Genomic DNA, 18,407 nt, shown 5'->3' on the forward strand with positions numbered 1-18,407 from the left:
CTCTCTAACTCTCTCATCTCACCACAAAACCCATGGACCCAATAGAGGATGAATGGAGATCAACTCATATTTTCTGGACCGATAAGTCAACTGGAGACAGACCGATGGATTCATAACATGGAAGATCACATGAAGAATCACACTATAGCCGGAAAGGATATGGCCCAGCATGCTCTTAAGTTCTTTGAAAGAGGTGCTGCTACTTGGTGGAGGATGTACCAAACCATCAATGGATGGCAAAGAGTAACCACTTGGGAAGAATTTAAGTTGACTCTGTTGAAGTCTTGGCTTGTGTCCCAGTAATTGAAGCCTTATGGAAATGATATGAAGAAGCCTTGTGCATGCAAGCTCTATGGAGAAATAGGACACAACCATAAGGAAGACAAGGATGAATGCCCTCATTGTGAAGAAAGTCACCCAGAGGAAGAATGCCCCACTAGGCAGGTAAGTTGTTTCTTGTGTGAAGGGACTACCCACTACCCTACTCAGTGTCACATTTACCCCATGCTACAAAGACACATCAAGCAGAAGAAAGAAGCAATGAAAGGAGCCCTCATGGAAACATTAGAAGAACCCGCGAGGAAGGAAGAGGTGGAGGACACACCCGAAGAAGACCCAATTAAACCCTGCACCAAGTCATGTTAATCATGTGGAGAAGAAGGACACATCTCCCAGAATTGTCTGAAGGGGGATCTAGTAGCATTCCCGACAGTGGAAGTAGAATATGACCCACAGGAAATAAAAGCCTTGATTGGCACGGAAAATTCCAGGAAGAGAAATAGATTGGATTGCAGGAACGACCAAATTTCTACAAAGAAGGACCTAAGTCATATCACATGTTTCAGGTGCAAAGATTCAGGACACTACTTCAGCGGATGCCCAAAATGGAAGTCGAGGACCCAAGGAGGCTATATAATCACAAGGAAACAATGAGCCTTGTCAGAAGTGATATGTTTCTGCTGTAATGAAGTACGACACTTTGCCAAAGATTGTCCGAAAGAGAAGGAGGCTTGTGCTAAATAGTTGAGTTTGCAACAAATGAAATATAGTAGTAGTAGTGGGAACATTTCTTTTTATATTCAGGTGTTGAGTTGAGGCATGTAGTGGAAATGTAGGAGATTGTAATAATTTGAGAATCAATAAAGTTAGCATCATTGGTACTGATTTGGATGTTACGAGTAGTTACTCCACGAGGAAAGATTTTGACCATTTTTGAGGATATGAGAAATATGGTCTATGGATGAATTTGTGCATTTCAAGGGTGGTAGTACCCTGTGAGGAGACTTGACCTCTGGAAAGGATTATGATATTCCACGGAGTGGACTTTGGACAAAATAAGTATGAGTTTTATCTCGATATGTGGGATATCCCAAGAGTATGAAGGGATGAAGTACTATTGGATATAAAGGAGGTATGATGTTGGAAATATGGACCGATTGTAACCCCAGGATGAGTTAAAGTTATATATGTGATGAGTCTGATTAATCACGTCTTAGTTTGGTACCAATAGAAGGAAGAGAGATAGTATATTTGGATGGAATTAAGAATGCTAGGAAGCTGGATGTTGGAATAACGAGCAGTTGCCTCGATGATGAGTTCAAGAGATGGGCCATCACCGATAGGCTCCAGGACCTACCAAGAAGCAAGCACAGTCTTGCTGAAGGAAAAACCCTGGAAGAAGTTACGTTTATCAACAGACGATCTTATAGGAGTTACGCAAAACCTGAGAGTTGTGAAGGAACGATAGATGTTTGTTTGGCTTGCAGAATCAATGGATTTATCCGAACCTGGTTCGTCGACAAGAGAATTTTTGCAATGCTTGTGAGGATGACCGAGTGTTAGAATGCGAGATTCGCTAAATCATAGACAAGGTAATGATTTGGGTGCGGGATGGATGGATCACCATACCGACTTACTCTTATTATTCGCCTTGCTATATGGGATGGTAAATCAGAGTGACTTACCCATAGTAGAGAGACGGCGATATTAAACCTTGTTTAAACCTTAGAATGGTATGACAATTTTCCCTTGTACAAGGCAGCTGTTGCCAATCGTAGGTCATACGGTGAGAATGAAGCCCAGACCCGTTTTCTGCAGGGACCTAGTCAAATTGTTTGATGACCACCATGATATATCGAGAGTTGTAATATTGGCGCCAGACCCGTCAGCTAAGAAGACCCAGTCACGGAAGACTCTTACTAAGATGAAAAGGACACAGGAATTGAGGAAAAAGGTTATGCCACTACCGAAAGAGCCCAGAGAAGGAATTAACCTGAAGATCTGAGAAGATCGACACTGTCAACAATAAGGATGGAGGATATGAGTTTTTATGGAACCATAACCATGCTTCTAAGGGTGGTAGCACCCTAGACCCCCTATGACGATCGATGGATTTTGAGAAGACCCCGAACCTAACCTATTTCGTTTTACCCTCTCCGAATCTCGAGGACGACATTCATTTTAAGGGCGGTAGGTTTGTAACATCTGAAAATTCTAAATTTTTGAATGTTATATTAAATAGATAGTTTTGATTGATTGTTTGATTGTGGTGTGGTTGCTTGTGTGAAATTGAGTGAAATTTGAAACTTTTTGAAAGTTAAATGCGAGGGAATAAAAGGACTTTCCCAAACATTCATCTTGCATTTATAATTTCCATGAATTCTAATTCTCATCACAAAACCCTGGAGTGAAGATGATATGACTTCTTTCGTTTAAATAAATGCAAAGGGTTTTGAAAATATTTGAATTCCATTTGGAAATATTGCAAATTCAGAAACTTTATGCAACTCAATGATTTTCATGAGAGAAGATAAAATAACTTCTTCAAAACATATGAAATATGTGTTGGGAGTTTAAAAGATTCAAATTTAAAGTCCCTTTGAAATTATTTTTCAATTTGGAGTTATTTGAGTTTTATTCAAATTATTTTTTCTCCAAAAATAAAATATATTGAAATTAGGGTAAAATGATCCCTATATTAGAAAATTGGAGAGAAATAAATTTGAAATCATTTTGGTATTTTTAAAATGATTTTTATTGGGTTTTAATTAAATCAGTAGCACTCTTTTCTTTATTTCATTTTTTGTGGATTTTATTCGATGCTAGAAAAATGTTCATGTTGTAGAAAATCTTTTTCTGAAAATTTTGATATATTATATGCCTAATTTATATTTTTATTTCATTTGGTTTTCATTTTATGTTCTGTAAAATTATTTAAAAAGAAAAGTAAATCGCGCACCCTAACTGGGCCGGCCCAAGCTAGGACCTAGCCGACCGCGTCGCCAGCCCAGCCGCGCGCCAACCGACATCGATGAGAAACCGAGTCCCGTACGACGCCGGCCACCGCCGTGCCGCCACCGGATTCCGCCTCTCAAGGCCGCCCTTGTCCCTTTATAAGCGGGAGCCTCGGGGCCCGTTTCCCTTAGCCGCCAGCCCCGCCGCCTCGAGCACCGCGGCCCCGCCACGTTCTGTTGCCCGCGTCGCTGCCAGCCAGCGCTGCCGCCACCGCACCGCAGCCCCGCCGCCTTTTGTCACCCGCGCCGCCGCCAGCCGACGTTGCCAACGCCTCCGCCGCACCCAGCCGCACCGCCACCCATCGCAGCCGCACCGCCACCCGCCCGAGCCGCCGCCGGAGTTCGTCGCCGGAGTTCGGTAAACCCTAACCCGATCTGTTCTCGTCCAACGGATCGAATTCGTTCACTGTTTATCTAAACTAGCGAACGGTTTGTTCGTTAGGTTTCTGTAGCCAACATCCGTCCGATATATTTTTCTTTTTCTGTTATTTTTCATCAGGGACCTAACCGTGATTAAAGTTTTTACAAATTAGTCCCTAATCTTAAATCGATCACTACTTTTTGCTCGTTAGTCGGAATTAGATGAAATCAACACCCACTTCTTCATTACGATCCCCTCTATCTAGTAAAAGAACTTAAACATATTTTTGAAAGTTTAAAAAATTGATTTCAAACATATTTGAATTCAAACTTCTTTTGTTCATAACTCGAGTTTTATAACTCCGATTAAATTGATTCTTTTGCTAATTGAAGCTCTTGACCTAAACTTTCTGATAAGACCAAATCCACCAGATTTTGGTACCGTTAGAAATTGGTTTATGTTCCAAGAGTTAATTGCTTGTTTTCAAAGTTTTCTGAGTTTCTTTCCTTCGATTCTTTTGCATGAGTGCTTATGTATGCAATTGCTTACTTACGATAGATTGAATGGAGTGTGACGAGTAGAACTATCAGGAGTTATGAGTGCAAATTATATTCATCAATAGTACAAGGCAAGTTCACACCTTGATCATATCCCTTTATTACCCAGTTTTTATGCATTAGATTCAACCCTCAAACATTGCATGAGTAGGTTTTGTTAACATGTGGGTTTTGGGTAGTAGTTGATGAGGTAGAACCTATTGTCTTTATATCAAACCTTCGGTGCTACTACGTTATGCTTATACTGTTATGCTATGCTCGTAAACGTGGATTGATTTGTGAGATTCATGGAAGATGTGAGAGTTATTTATATCTAAGGGTTAACTTAAGGTGGCTACTTTAATACACAACTGGGTGGGTTGGTTGGGGCACCCTGGGTATACTAGTGGATTGTCCAGGCACCTGGGGAATCAAGTGTTGTCTAAGGAGATCCCGGGGGACCCGTGTGATCATCCTATGGTTCGCCACCCAGGCTGAAAGGGATCATAAGATTATTCATGCTAGAAACTTCCGTGTGCAGCCACAAGCCATTATGGGCTCTGACATAGTTGAGTAAGTTGTGGGAAACCATTCCATGATAGGCTAGCAGATCTAGGGGATTGTAGGTGTACCAGCCTATCTATCGGTTAAGGGGTCCTCTTCGGAAAGGTTGTGTCTCAGTCATCCGTCTCTCAAACATCATGCAGTGCGAGAAATACAACGGAGAGATCGAGTCTTGTGGGGAAAAGTGTGCAAAGCTCTACACATTTTACAAACTTATCATGATTGGCCATGTCCCCGGTTATGGACATCTTGAGTGTCTGGTATTTGAATTATTTTGCTGATCTCATCACGTTACATAAATAATTTTGTTGGGTTATTGAAGTTAATTTGGGATTGAGTTGGGGTTACCTTCTCAATATTTTTCAACGAACTTTGCAGTTAAATAAAATATATTCCTTTGTTGTAGGGAAACATTAGCTTTATGCAAAATTAAACTTAGAGCCTCAACCAGCCAAATATGCATGTAATGATAGCCATTATTCAGCATTGCTCTACAGTGTGAAATTGCCAGTACATTCAATGTACTGACCTACATGGCTGCAACGTCTCATGTTGCAGGATTCTTACAGGGAGTAAGTGATACGTTAGGGTTACGATTTCTACACTCAACTTTGCCGTTGGTGTTGATGGGAATCCACAACCTTGTTGTTACTTCTGCTTTTTGGATTGAGGTAATAGTATTTACGTTACTTTATACATGTATTTACCTCTGTTATAAATCCTCGAGTACTGTGTGTGTCAGCATACCGACCCAGGGATGACACTTAAGCACAGATACTTTGCCGTCTGCCAGCTCTTTGCCGTCTGCTAGCTGACGACAAAGAAGCTCTTTGCCATCAGCTACCCAAAAGCAGACGGCAAAGAAATGGCAGACGGCAAAGAAGCTCTTTGCCATCTGCGAGCTCTGGCGGACGGCAAAGAGAGAGGTGGCCCCCACCCCCTGCCCGTTTGGAAAATAATTAACGGCCCACCTCTTTGCCGTCTGCCAGCAGACGGCAAAGAGGCAAAAGGGCAGACGGCAAAGAGTGGCGGACGGCAAAGAGGACACTACCTAACGGCCCGTACCCCCCCGCCCGTTACTCTGTTCTCTCCTCGCCGAGCCCTGCCACCACTTCCCACCCCACCGCCCGCCGCGCGCCGCCGCCCGGTCGCCCCACCACCCCGCCGCCCCACCGGCGCCCCGCCCCGTCGCCACTGCCGCCCGGCTCCGTCGCCCCCGCCGCCCCGTCGCCCCCGCCGCCCCCGTCGCCCCAGCGCCCCGGCCCCCCGCCGCCCCACCGCCCCGTCGCCCCCCCCCGCCCCGGCCCCCCGCCGCCCCGGCGCCCCAGCCCCCCCGCGCCCCGCGCCCCACCGCCCCGGGCCCGGCCCACCGCCGCCCCAGGCCGCCCCCGCGCCCCGGCCACCTCCTCCACCGCCCCGCCCCCCTCCTCCACCGGCCTCCTCCTCCACCGGCCCTGTCCCAGGTGAGCCCCCCTCCTTTTTTTCTGTTTTTTTCCTTTTAGTTTTAGTTTTAGTTTAGATTTAGTTTTAGTTTTAGTTTAGTTTTAGTTTTAGGTTTAGTTTTAGGTTTAGTTTAGTTTGAGGAAAGAAGAAGAAGAAGAAGAGAAAAAGAGGAGAGGAGGAGAAGAAGAAGAGGAAAAAGGAAAGAAGAAGAAGAAGAAGAGGAGGAGGAGGAGAAGAAAAAAGAAGAAGAGGAAGAAGAAGAAGAAAAAAGAGGAGAGGAGGAGAAGAAGAAGAGGAAAAAGGAAAGGAAGAAGAAGAGGAGGAGGAGGAGGAGAAGAAAAAAGAAGAAGAGGAAGAAGAAGAAGAAAAAAGAGGAGAGGAGGAGAAGAAGAAGAGGCAAAAGGAAAGGAGGAAGAAGAAGAAGAAGAAGAAGAAGAAGGAAAAAAAAGGAAGAAAAGGAAGAAAAGAAAGAATAGGAAGAAGAAGAAAAGGAAAAAACCCCGACCCGACACGGCACCCCGACCCGACACGGCACCCCGACCCGACACCCCGACCCGACACCCCGACACGACACCCCGACCCCTAGACCCCGACCCCGACACCCCGACCCCGACACCGACACGGCACCCCGACCCCGACCCGGCACCCCGACCCGACACCCCGACCCCGACCCGGCACCCCGACCCGACACCCCGACCCCGAGACCCCGACCCCGACACCGACACGACACCCCGACACCGACACCCGGACACCACACCCACCCTTACCCCAACACCGACACGGCACCCCGACCCCGACCCGACACCCCGACCCCGAGACGGCAGCCCGACCCGACACCCCGACCGGACACCCCGACCCGACACCCCGACCCCGAGACCCCGACCCCGAGCCTGACCCGACACCCCGACCCCGACACCGACACGGCACCCCGACCCCGACCCGGCACCCCGACACGACACCCCGACCCCTAGACCCCGACCCCGAGACCCCGACCCCGACACCCCGACCCCGACCCCGAGCCTGACCCGACACCCCGACCCCGACACCGGCACGGCACCCCGACCCCGACCCGGCACCCCGACCCGACACCCCGACCCCGAGACCCCGACCCCGACCCCGACACGGCACCCCGAGACCGACACGACACCCCGACCCCCGACACCTCCCGAAAAGGTGTTCTTTCGCCTTCCAGAAGCCGACGGGGTCATATATTTGTGAATTATTAGTTAGGTCATATATCTTTTGATTTTGTTATGAAAAACATCATATATAATTGTGTTGATCGGGTAGTTTTAAATGTGCAGTTGTTTCATCGCTGCGAGGTTTGGTGTTCGACGACCTCGCCGTGCGTTTGACGAGCTCTGCCCCTTCGTTCGTGGGTGAGCACAAATGACATGTCCTCCTCCCCCATTAATTATTTTATCTATTCCGATGAAACTTGATAGCTAGCTATATATGTGTCTTGAATCATCAGTATGCGTAACCAATATGTGTCTCCCGTTCGAAAGCGTCATAGTTATAAATATGCATGCATTTGCATATTTATAACCATGATTCTTTCGAATTGTCCAACGCTATCCATGGACAGCCCGAGTATGTTTAGATTGGGTTCGTTTTCCCATATGCTTTGCTCCGGATCCGACGCATAAAATTCGTCAGTGCCTCCCCTGTTGTTCTCCGGGTACACATCCTCTCTGTTTATTGCAGAGACGTGTATCAGGAGAACAGCGGGGAGGTGCTGCCAAAATTTTGCGTAGGATCCGGAGCATAGCATGGGAAAATGAACCCAATCTAAACATACTCGGGTGGGATTAGGACCTATCATTACCTATTAGAGTGTAGGTTGCATGGACGTAATAAAATTGACAAAGTAGATCAACTGATGAATATATACATGGTGAATTATATATATATATATCTTTTGTGTGTCTAGTTGCTCTGAAAGTCAAGATGAGTGATCGTGCGTGGATGTACACCGGTCACAATGGTCAGAACAAATGGAGCACTGAATAGTTCACAAATGGAGCACTGAATTTTTTAATGTTGTACTTGATGATGATACACTTAAGTGATACACATATTATTTTTCATGTCGGTCTTTTTTTTATGTTGTACTAATTTCGTTTATTGTTTGTCATGGCAGGTGTTGAAAGATGGTGGGCGCTGGTCGGGAGCGCGCCAAGGCCCCTTCTTCGTCGGCGCGTGGTCTGAGGTCTTCCATTCCAGACGCACCTCTCCGCCGAGCGTTGCTGGACAGTATGGCCACACCGCCGGGCCCTTCTTCGTCGACCGCGGTGCCCAGCAGGGGACGAGGTAGGAAGAGAGGAGGTGGGGCACGTGGTCGCGGGAGAGGAGGTAGGGTGACTGCTACGGCGCCTTCCTCGCCGCCACCCCCAGCTGTTTCACCCGAGCACGTGACTGCTAGGGTGGACTCGTCCGAGGAGGAGGCTACACGGACTCCGGTCCACGGGTCTTGGGCCCACGAGCCTCGGGTCGACTGGACTTCGGCCCATGAGACCCCGGAGGAGCACACGTCCGGATGGGGTACCTGGCCGGATAAGCCCGAGGAGCCGAGTGGCCAAGCTGATGATGGCGGGGAGCCGACTGATCTTGAGGAGGAGGGGGGCACCGTCTACCAGCGTGGTGCTACATGGCTCCCGTCCGTGCCGGCGACCCGCGAGCAGAGGTGGTTGATTTTCCCTGATGGGGAGAGGTACGTAAGTGCATTTAATATTTTTGTACCTTGTGCATTCACGTTTCTTCAAATAACTAATGCGTTGGCCTTGTCATGCTGCAGGGGTTGGGACCACCATCATAGTGTCCGCCGGCCCAACTCCGTCCTTGGAGTTCTTTGCCGGCAAAACTTCCCGGGGTTTGTCACGTTGCCTGGTGAGGGTCGGCTTCCAGAGCTTGGATTGAGCTGGGAGCACTACGTGGCTGCCCCGGCCCCGCCGGATGTCATTATCGACGGTGTCGTGTGCGACACGAGGGCAGACATGGTGATCAGGACGTTCTGGGTAATTTCTCCTTTACACATTTAAAAATCTTCAACTAGCTAGTTATTAATTGTACTAATCAATATTGTCTCATTTGATTGCAGACATTCTACAGGTGTGAGGAGGGATACGAGGAGGACGCGACACATGTTATCGAGAACGTCTGCAAGCGCCTACTCCAGAACTTACGGCACGAGGCTCGGGTGCAGGCTGTTCGAGACTACTACGCCTTGCGTGGTATCAAGAAGACCAAGCCGGCGTGCCGCGATAAGTTCCTGAGTAAGGAGCAGTACATGAAGGTAATTCTTAAGGCCTTCTACTTAAGTTCCTTCATTTAGTAATTCTTAGCCGTAGCGCTCAAGTTTCTATTTGCTAACTTAGGCGCCTCCGAGATGGTGTGCGGATCGGATGGATTGTTGGGAGGTGTTGGTCGATGAGTGGTGCTCAAAAGAATGGCTAGCCCTCCACAACGAGGCCAAGGACAAACGTGCCCAAATGGAAGGTGTGCCACACCATCAAGGCAGCTCCAACTTATATCAGTTCGGGCGCAACTGGGTATGTGGTTTGCTTCATGATTCATGCAATTCATTCATCATGCTAGCTTGAGCCCTTTAATTACTAATTTACATTGTTTCTCTCTTTCAGGCACGCCACAATAAGGTGGATAAGGTGCCAGAGGTGTACGACCTGTATGCCATGGCCCACACTGCCTCTTTCAAGAAAGTCAAGGCTTTCTCTCAGTCTGACCTCGATGATGCAAACAACTTCACCAACATCTCCTCCCACAACAAGCTCGTGAGATATAGAGATGAGGGGAAGGCGAGGAAAGGGGAGGACTTTAACCCGAGCCAGGGTCCCATTGATCCAGAGCTGGTGATGATATCTGGTGGCGGGAGGTCCCATGGCTCCATAGCCATTGGAGATGGACTTATCCGTTGTCCTAGCACTCTCCCGGAGATCAAGGCGCGCCAGTCGAGCTCCGCTCCTGAGATAAGGCCTCGTGAACGGCCAGTGCAACTCGCCATCAAGGTTAGTGATACGTACTCAGTTATCTTTCTCCATTACATTGTGTGCGCTTCCAGATGGTCATGTGAGTGGTGTTGCAGGCTGCTATACAGAGTGAGAGAGATCGAACGGAGAAACTTCTGGCAGAGGCGGCGGAGAGGCAGCGGGAGTTGGAGGAGAGGACGACAAAGATGATGGAGGAGGAGAGGGCACGGAATGACATGCAGGCAAGGGCCATGTACGAGCTCCTTGTGGTAAGTTTCTTCTACAGATTAGCCAAAACATTCATGTAGTGTTTGTCTCATTACTAACTAGTATGACTGAGTCGTCGAAACCAAATGTGCAGTCTGTGTGCGAGAAGACAGGTCAGACCGCTCCGCCGATGCCAGTGATTGCTCCTGGGACCACGGTGAGTTTTATTTGAATGGACATTACTTGCTAGTCTTAACATTTGAGTGTCATCATGCTAACAAGACATTGGAAATGATCTTTGGTGCAGCGTAACTCCAGACAAGCATCGCACGATCCTTCTCCAGCTACCGACACGAGCCACCCCGCTCCTACACCTCCTGGATCTTGGTAAGTTTATCTAGTGTTTTGCTTAACACATGCATAAAGACCTAGACTTAGCTTTAATTAGCTTAGTTAGCTCATAGATGATCCATTTTACTTAAGTTAGCTCTAAAATGACCCATTTTACCTAGGTTAGCTTATAAATGATCCAGTTCATCCAAGTTAGCTCAAAAATGACCCATTTTACCTAGATTACCTCCTAAATGATCCATTTTACCTACGTTAGCTTTAAAATGACCCATTTCAACTAGGTTAACTCCAAAATGACCCATCTTACCTAGGTTATCTCATAAACGATCCATTTCAACTAATTTAGCTCATAAACGATCCATTTCACCAAGTTAGCTAAAAAACGATCCATTTCACCTAAATTAGCTCTTAAATGATCCATTTCACCTAAGTTAGCTCAAAAAGATCCATTTCAACTAAATTAGCTCATAAATGATCCATTTCACCTAAGTTAGCTCAAAAACGATCCATTTCACCTTAGTTAGCTAAAAACGATCCATTTCACCTTAGTTACCTAAAAAACGATCCATTTGACCTTAGTTAGCTCATAAACGACCCATTTCAACTAAGTTAGCTCATAAATGATCCATTTCACCTTAGCTAGCTCATAAACAACCCATTTCAACTTAGTTAGCTCATATATGATCCATTTCACGTAAGTTAGCTCATAAATGACATACTCTTCTTGTTCTAGTCTTCTTCTTGTTCTACTCTTCTTGTTCTAGTCTTCTTCTTGTTCTACTCTTCTTGTTCTAGTCTTCTTATTCTAGTCACCTATTTCTAACTTTCTTATTTATCATTTTGCAGATTTCATTCACTTGACAAAAGCTTGCATAGATGGAGTGCTCCTTATCCCTTTCTCTGTTTCTTTTGTATCGTTGAACTATGCATGTATCTTGGTAGTTGGATGAACTATGCTATGTATGGTGGAACTTGGTAGTTGGATGGAACATATGTGATGAAGTTATGTGATGGAACTATGTATGATGGAACTATGCATGTTGGATATCTTATATGTTTGCTGTGAAAATTGTTGTCATATATATCTTATGTGATGGAACTCTGCCTTGTGAAATATATCTATATATGCCATATATATTTTCTGTGAAAATTGTTGGATTTAATAAAAAACAGAAAAAAGACCCAATATGCAGGCTCTTTGCCGTCTGCCACCGACGGCAACGGGCCCTTTGCCGTCTGCCGCAGACGGCAAAGAAGCCACGTGGCATCCAGCTGTGCTTCCTGGGAGCTGACCCATTTGGTCAGTTTGCCTACAGTGGCAGACGGCAAAGAGTTTGCCGTCAGCGGCAGACGGCAAAGGCCTGCCATGTAGTGACGTGTAGATGACATCATATGGCAGACGGAAAAGGCACTGGAAAGTTTGCCGTCCGCGGCGGATGGCAAAGGGCTGCCGTTAGGCACTTAACGGATTGAGAGCACAATTATTGCCGTCCGCCCTCTTTGCCGTCCGCGGCAGACGGCAAAGGGCCTTTGCCGTCAGCCGCCAGAAAGCAGACGGCAAAGTAGCTGTTTACCGTAGCCTACTGTGCCAAAGCCTTCTGCCGTCCGCGGCTGACGGCAAAGGTCTTTGCCGTCTGCCGTTCGTGCCTTTGCCGTCCGCCGAGCTGATTCCTGTAGTGTAGCCGACCGCGTCGCCAGCCCAGTCGCGCGCCGACCGACATCAATGAGAAACCGAGCCCGTACGACGCCGGCCACCGCCGTGCCGCCACCGGATTCCGCCTCCCGAGGCCGCCCTTGCCCCTTTATAAGCAGGAGCCCCGGGGCCCGTTTCCCTAAGCCGCCAGCCCCGCCGCCTCGACCACCGCGGCCCCGCCACCTTCTGTCGCCCGCGTCGCTGCCAGCCAGCGCTGCCGCCGCCGCACCGCAACCCCGCCGCCTTTTGTCACCCGCGCTGCCGCCAGCCGACGTTGCCAACGCCTCCGCCGCACCCAGCCGAGTCGCCACCCATCGCAGCCGCACCGCCACACGCCCGAGCCGCCGCCGGAGTTCGTCGCCGGAGTTCGGTAAACCCTAACCCGATCTGTTCTCGTCGAACGGATCGAATTCGTTCACTGTTTATCTAAACTAGAGAACGGTTCGTTCGTTAGGTTTCTCTAGCCAACATCCGTCCGATATATTTTTCTTTTTCTGTTATTTTTCATCAGGGACCTAACCGTGATTAAAGTTTTTACAGATTAGTCCCTAATCTTAAATCGATCACTACTTTTTGCTCGTTAGTCAGAATTAGATGAAATCAACACCCACTTCTTCATTACGATCCCCTCTATCCAGTAAAAGAACTTAAACATATTTTTGAAAGTCTAAAAAATTGATTTCAAACATATTTGAATTCAAACTTCATTTGTTCATAACTCGAGTTTTATAACTCCGATTAAATTGATTCTTTTTGCTAATTGAAGCTCTTGACCTAAACTTTCTGATAAGACCAAATCCACCAGATTTTGGTACCGTTAGAAATTGTTTTATGTTCCAAGAGTTAATTGCTTGTTTTCAAAGTTTTCTGAGATTCTTTCCTTTGATTCTTTTGCATGAGTGCTTATGTATGCAATTGCTTACTTACGATAGATTGAATGGAGTGTGACGAGTAGAACTATCAGGAGTTATGAGTGCGAATTATATTCATCAATAGTACAAGGCAAGTTCACACCTTGATCATATCCATTTATTACCCAGTTTTTATGCATTAGATTCAACCCTCAAACATTGCATGAGTAGGTTTTGTTAACATGTGAGTATTGGGTAGTAGTTGATGAGGTAGAACCTATTGTCTTTATATCAAACCTTGGGTGCTACTACGTTATGCTTATACTGCTATGCTATGCTCGTAAACGTGGATTGATTTGTGAGATTCATGGAAGATGTGAGAGTTATTTATATCTAAGGGTTAACTTAAGGTGGCTACTTTAATACACAACTGGGTGGATTGGTTGGGGCACCCTGGGGATACTAGTGGATTGCCCAGGCACCTGGGGAATCCAGTGTTGTCTAAGGAGATCCCGGGGGACCCGTGTGATCATCCTATGGTTCGCCACCCAGGCTCAAAGGGATCATAAGATTATTCATGCTAGAAACTTCCGTGTGCAGCCACAAGCCATTATGGGCTCTGACATAGTTGAGTAAGTTGTGGGAAACCTTTCCATGATAGGCTAGTAGATCTAGGGGATTGTAGGTGTACCAGCCTATCTATCGGTTAAGGGGTCCTCTTCGGAAAGGCTGTGTCTCAGTCATCCGTCTCTCAAACATCATGTAGTGCGAGAAATACAACGGAGAGATCGAGTCTTGTGGGGAAAAGTGTGCAAAGCTCTACACATTTTACAAACTTATCATGATTAGCCGTGTCCCCGGTTATGGACATCTTGAGTGTCTGGTATTTGAATTATTTTGTTGATCTCATCACGTTACATAAATAATTTTGTTGGGTTATTGAAGTTAATTTGGGATTGAGTTGGGGTTACCTTCTCAATATTTTTCAACGAACTTTGCAGTTAAATAAAATATATTCCTTTGTTGTAGGGAAAAATTAGCTTTATGCAAAATTAAACTTAGAGCCTCAACGAGCCAAATATGCATGTATTGATAGCCATTATTCAGCATTGCTCTACAGTGTGAAATTGCCAGTACATTCAATGTACTGACCTACATGGCTGCAACGTCTCATGTTGTAGGATTCTTACGAGGAGTAAGTGATACGTTAGGGTTATGATTTCTACACTCAACTTTGCTGTTGGTGTTGATGGGAATCCACAACCTTGTTGTTACTTCCGCTTTTTGGATTGAGGTAATAGTATTTACGTTACTTTATACATGTATTTACCTCTGTTATAAATCCTCGAGTACTGTGTGTGTCAGCATACCGATCCAGGGATGACACTTAAGCACAGATACTTGACCGTCTGAGGTCGGGTCGCTACAACTATAAATAACAAATTGAACATTTTATGAGGAAGGTAAATATAACAGCAACAGCATAGCGACAATGTTTGGATGACAGCAAATTGATACTAACAGGTCTGTACAGGCACAAATTTAGTCACAGAGAACTAATAAAACTAACGCCGTCCACTATGTATGCCAAAACTGGTGTAAAGACAACTGTTGCTACATCTTGCACCGATGCCCTGCACTGGCGAGCCGATGCAGCGGAAAAAAATCAGGGACCCAGACTCCGGAGCACCTAGTTGCTCCGATGCCCAGTTCCTTCATGCCATAAATATTTAGTATTTTACTGCTTGGCTGCTCGGATGTGTGGACCAGAGTTGGCTGCACAAACTGCTGAAGTGGTGCCAAATAATTTTCTAATGGCACCGCTGATGAGATGGCATCATTTTTAGATACTAGGTACAAACTGTGACACTGTCTTAGGATGCGTTTGGCTGAAGGTGTGGTATGAATGGGTTGGGACCGTGACAGTGTCTGAATCACATCTAACAAATGATTTGTAACAATGAAAGAGGGTCTCACCTTCTCTACAAATGCGAGAAACTTCCTCCCACTTTCCATAGATTCAAACGCAACTGGCTTCACGCATGGAGATTGATGGTGACAACGAGCAGACAGATCTTCAGCCACCCCGCACCATTCATTGCAATGGTCCTAGGGAGCTACAAGAGGAAGAAATGACTCAAATCAACCGCCGGGTAAAATCCTTCATTCCAAGTCATAGCCCGAGAGAGAAGAGAGGCATACCCGGGTGGTGAAGGAGTCGTCATCGGAGGAGGAACCACTAGAGAGGTCATTGAAGAAGACCATGGCAACCCCGGCGGTAGGATGCGAGACGGCGAGAGCGAGGAAGCAAGCGAGGAAGCGGCTATAGCTTTGGATGGAAGGAAGGAGGAAATAGGGGAAATGTGACTTGTGGTCGGGGAGAAAAGGGGGTGGGGAAGGGGGAAGGGGGGGCGGGGGTAGATATTTTGGCGGTAGGCCAAAAATTTTGAAATGTGGAGGGAAACTTTGCGCGCGGTGCCGCCGGACACCATTCACTTTGAATGATTGTGTGCATCGCAAACGATTATTCTGCTTTACGCGCATGGGAAGAGTTTGATAATTCAAAGTTTGGTGGAAATTTCCTCGGGTACGTCATTGCATAATTTAACATTGCTTGCTAATTTGGGCACACAAAAGAGCGTACAGCACACAGACCACACTTAAAGGATCGAGCAATTTTAGTAATTAAACAGAGCCAGTTGAGCTAAACATTGCTCTAAAAAAAGACCAGTATTAAAAACGAAGCCTAAGTACACATAATTTTAATAAATCCGCCGCCACACCGGCCTATGCATCGCCGGTGTGAGATGAGAGGTCGATGTCTTGTCCTCGAAAAATGCCGCCGTTGGCGGACTCCGCGTCCCCCATGTTGAAGTCGACTGCGTCCTCGTCCTCGGCGCCATCCTCAAGGTTGTAGTACTCGTAGTAGTGGCTGCGCTAGAGCTCGCGTTGGTACTCCATCGCTGATTTCTCGACGGACAGACTCTTCTCTACCTCGACCTCGACCACGCGCAGCTCCTCCTCCCGGTGCTCCTCGATCTCCGCCGCCTCCTGCATCTCGAGTTCCAGTTTGGCGATCTCATGAGGAAGCAGGGGCTCCATGGCCGCCGCCTTTTTGTACGTGGGTTGCTTGCTGGATTCTGAGGTGGCCTTGAATATCTTGGCATGTGCGTCCTTGATCTCGACGTGGATGGCCTCGACCCGGGCCCGGGCGACATCGGCGGCACGGACGATAGCTTGAGCGCTCTCGGCGTTTGCAGCCGCCATCGCAGCAGCAGCTGCAGCCATCTCGACTGCTGCAGCCGCCCTGTCGGCTGCCGCAGACGCCCTCTTGGCAGATGCGACCTTGCTCAATGCGGATGCGGCGGCACTCTCGGCGTAGGCGGCCACGCTCTGAGGGCAGGCGGTGGCGCTCGGGGAGGACGCGGCCATCGTACGGGCCTTCATGAAGCGTTTCCACGGCGTCATGTTTGCAAGAAGGGGGTGCGGGAATGGGGGTCGGGATTGGTGGATTCGGCGGTTCCCGGCACTGGAGGAGTCGAGCCGATGAAGCTTAAGGAGTAAGACTTAAATAGACCCAGAAACTTTCATCGGAAATGGTTCCTACAAAAAAAATTGTGCAATGTTGTGGATATTTTTTATTAGCTGTGAATAATGAATTTGGAGTTAAGTGGCAATGGATGGTGTTTTAAATGTATGAGAAAATTTGTAGTACTAATACAACTGTCATGTAAAATTTTGGAAAATTTCAGGGGGTCATTTGACCTTTTAAGACATTTAAGTGATTTTCTAGCAATTTAATGACCGTAATTCAAATTTGAACTACATGTACATGCAACAACTAACCATAACGGTTTTAAAAGTCATATTTTGTGTACTTGTGTGCGATTTAATTCCATGTGCAGTAAATTGGAAGGAATTTTCAAACATATTGGTCTAAGGGCTATGACACAATTAAGCATGGAGTGCCATGGCATTTAAATTCCAAAAAAAAGATCAGAAACACATGAAACCTTGCTTGATGTAATGTCATGCCACCAAGATGATGTGGTAGAAAATTTGGCATGTTTGACAAAAGTTTGGACACACACCCCTCACAAACCGAAGCAACTCCTGACGAACGGGAGATAATGGGAGATAGCTTCCCCTGGCGGCCTCAATTTTTTTCTGCATTTAACGTGCACTAATACAACTATCATGTGAAAATTTGGAAAATTTAAGGGGTCATTTGACCTTTGAAAGACTTTTAATTGATTTTCTAGCCATTTAATGACCATAATTCAAATTTGAACAACATCTACGTGCAACGGCTAACCATAACGGTTTGAAAAATCATATTTGTGTACTTGTGTGCGAGTTAATTCCATGTGTAGTAAATTTGAAGGAATTTTCAAACATATTGGTCTCATGCACTACAGGAAATACCTATTTTGCCGTCTGCCACGACGGACGGCAAAGGCATGAACGGCGGACGGCAAAGGCCTTTGCCGTCAGCCGCAGACGGCAAAAGGCTCCGGCAAAGTAGGCTACGGTAAACAGCTACTTTGCTGTCTGCTTCCTGGCGGCTGACGGCAAAGGCCCTTTGCCGTCAGCCGCGGACGGCAAAGAGAGCGGATGGCAAAAATTGTGCTCTCAGTCCGTTAAGTGGCTCACGGCAGGCCTTTGCCGTCCGCCAGCGGACAGCAAATTTTCTAGTGCCTTTGCCGTCCGCCAACGGACGGCAAACTTTCTAGTGTCTTTGCCGTCCGCCGTATGATGTCATCTACACGTCACCACATGGCAGGCCTTTGCCGTCCGCCGCTGACGGCAAACTCTTTTACTCTTTGCCGTCTGCCACTGTAGGCAAATTGACCAAATGGGTCAGCTCCTAGGAAGCACAGCTGGATGCCACGTGGCTCTTTGCCGTCCGCGGGGTCGGGGTGCCGTGTCGGTGTCGGGGTCGGGGTGTCGGGTCAGGCTCGGGGTCGGGGTCTCAGGGTCGGGGTGTCGGGTCGGGGTGCCGGGTCGGGGTGTCGGGTCGGGGTGTCGGGTCGGGGTGCCATTTCGGGGTCGGGGTCGGGGTGCCGTGTCGGTGTCGGGGTAAGGGTGGGTGTGATGTCAGGGTGTCGGTGTCGGGGTGGCG

Source organism: Aegilops tauschii, chromosome 2, assembly GCF_002575655.3.
Source record: "Aegilops tauschii subsp. strangulata cultivar AL8/78 chromosome 2, Aet v6.0, whole genome shotgun sequence".
Taxonomy (NCBI): domain Eukaryota; kingdom Viridiplantae; phylum Streptophyta; class Magnoliopsida; order Poales; family Poaceae; genus Aegilops; species Aegilops tauschii.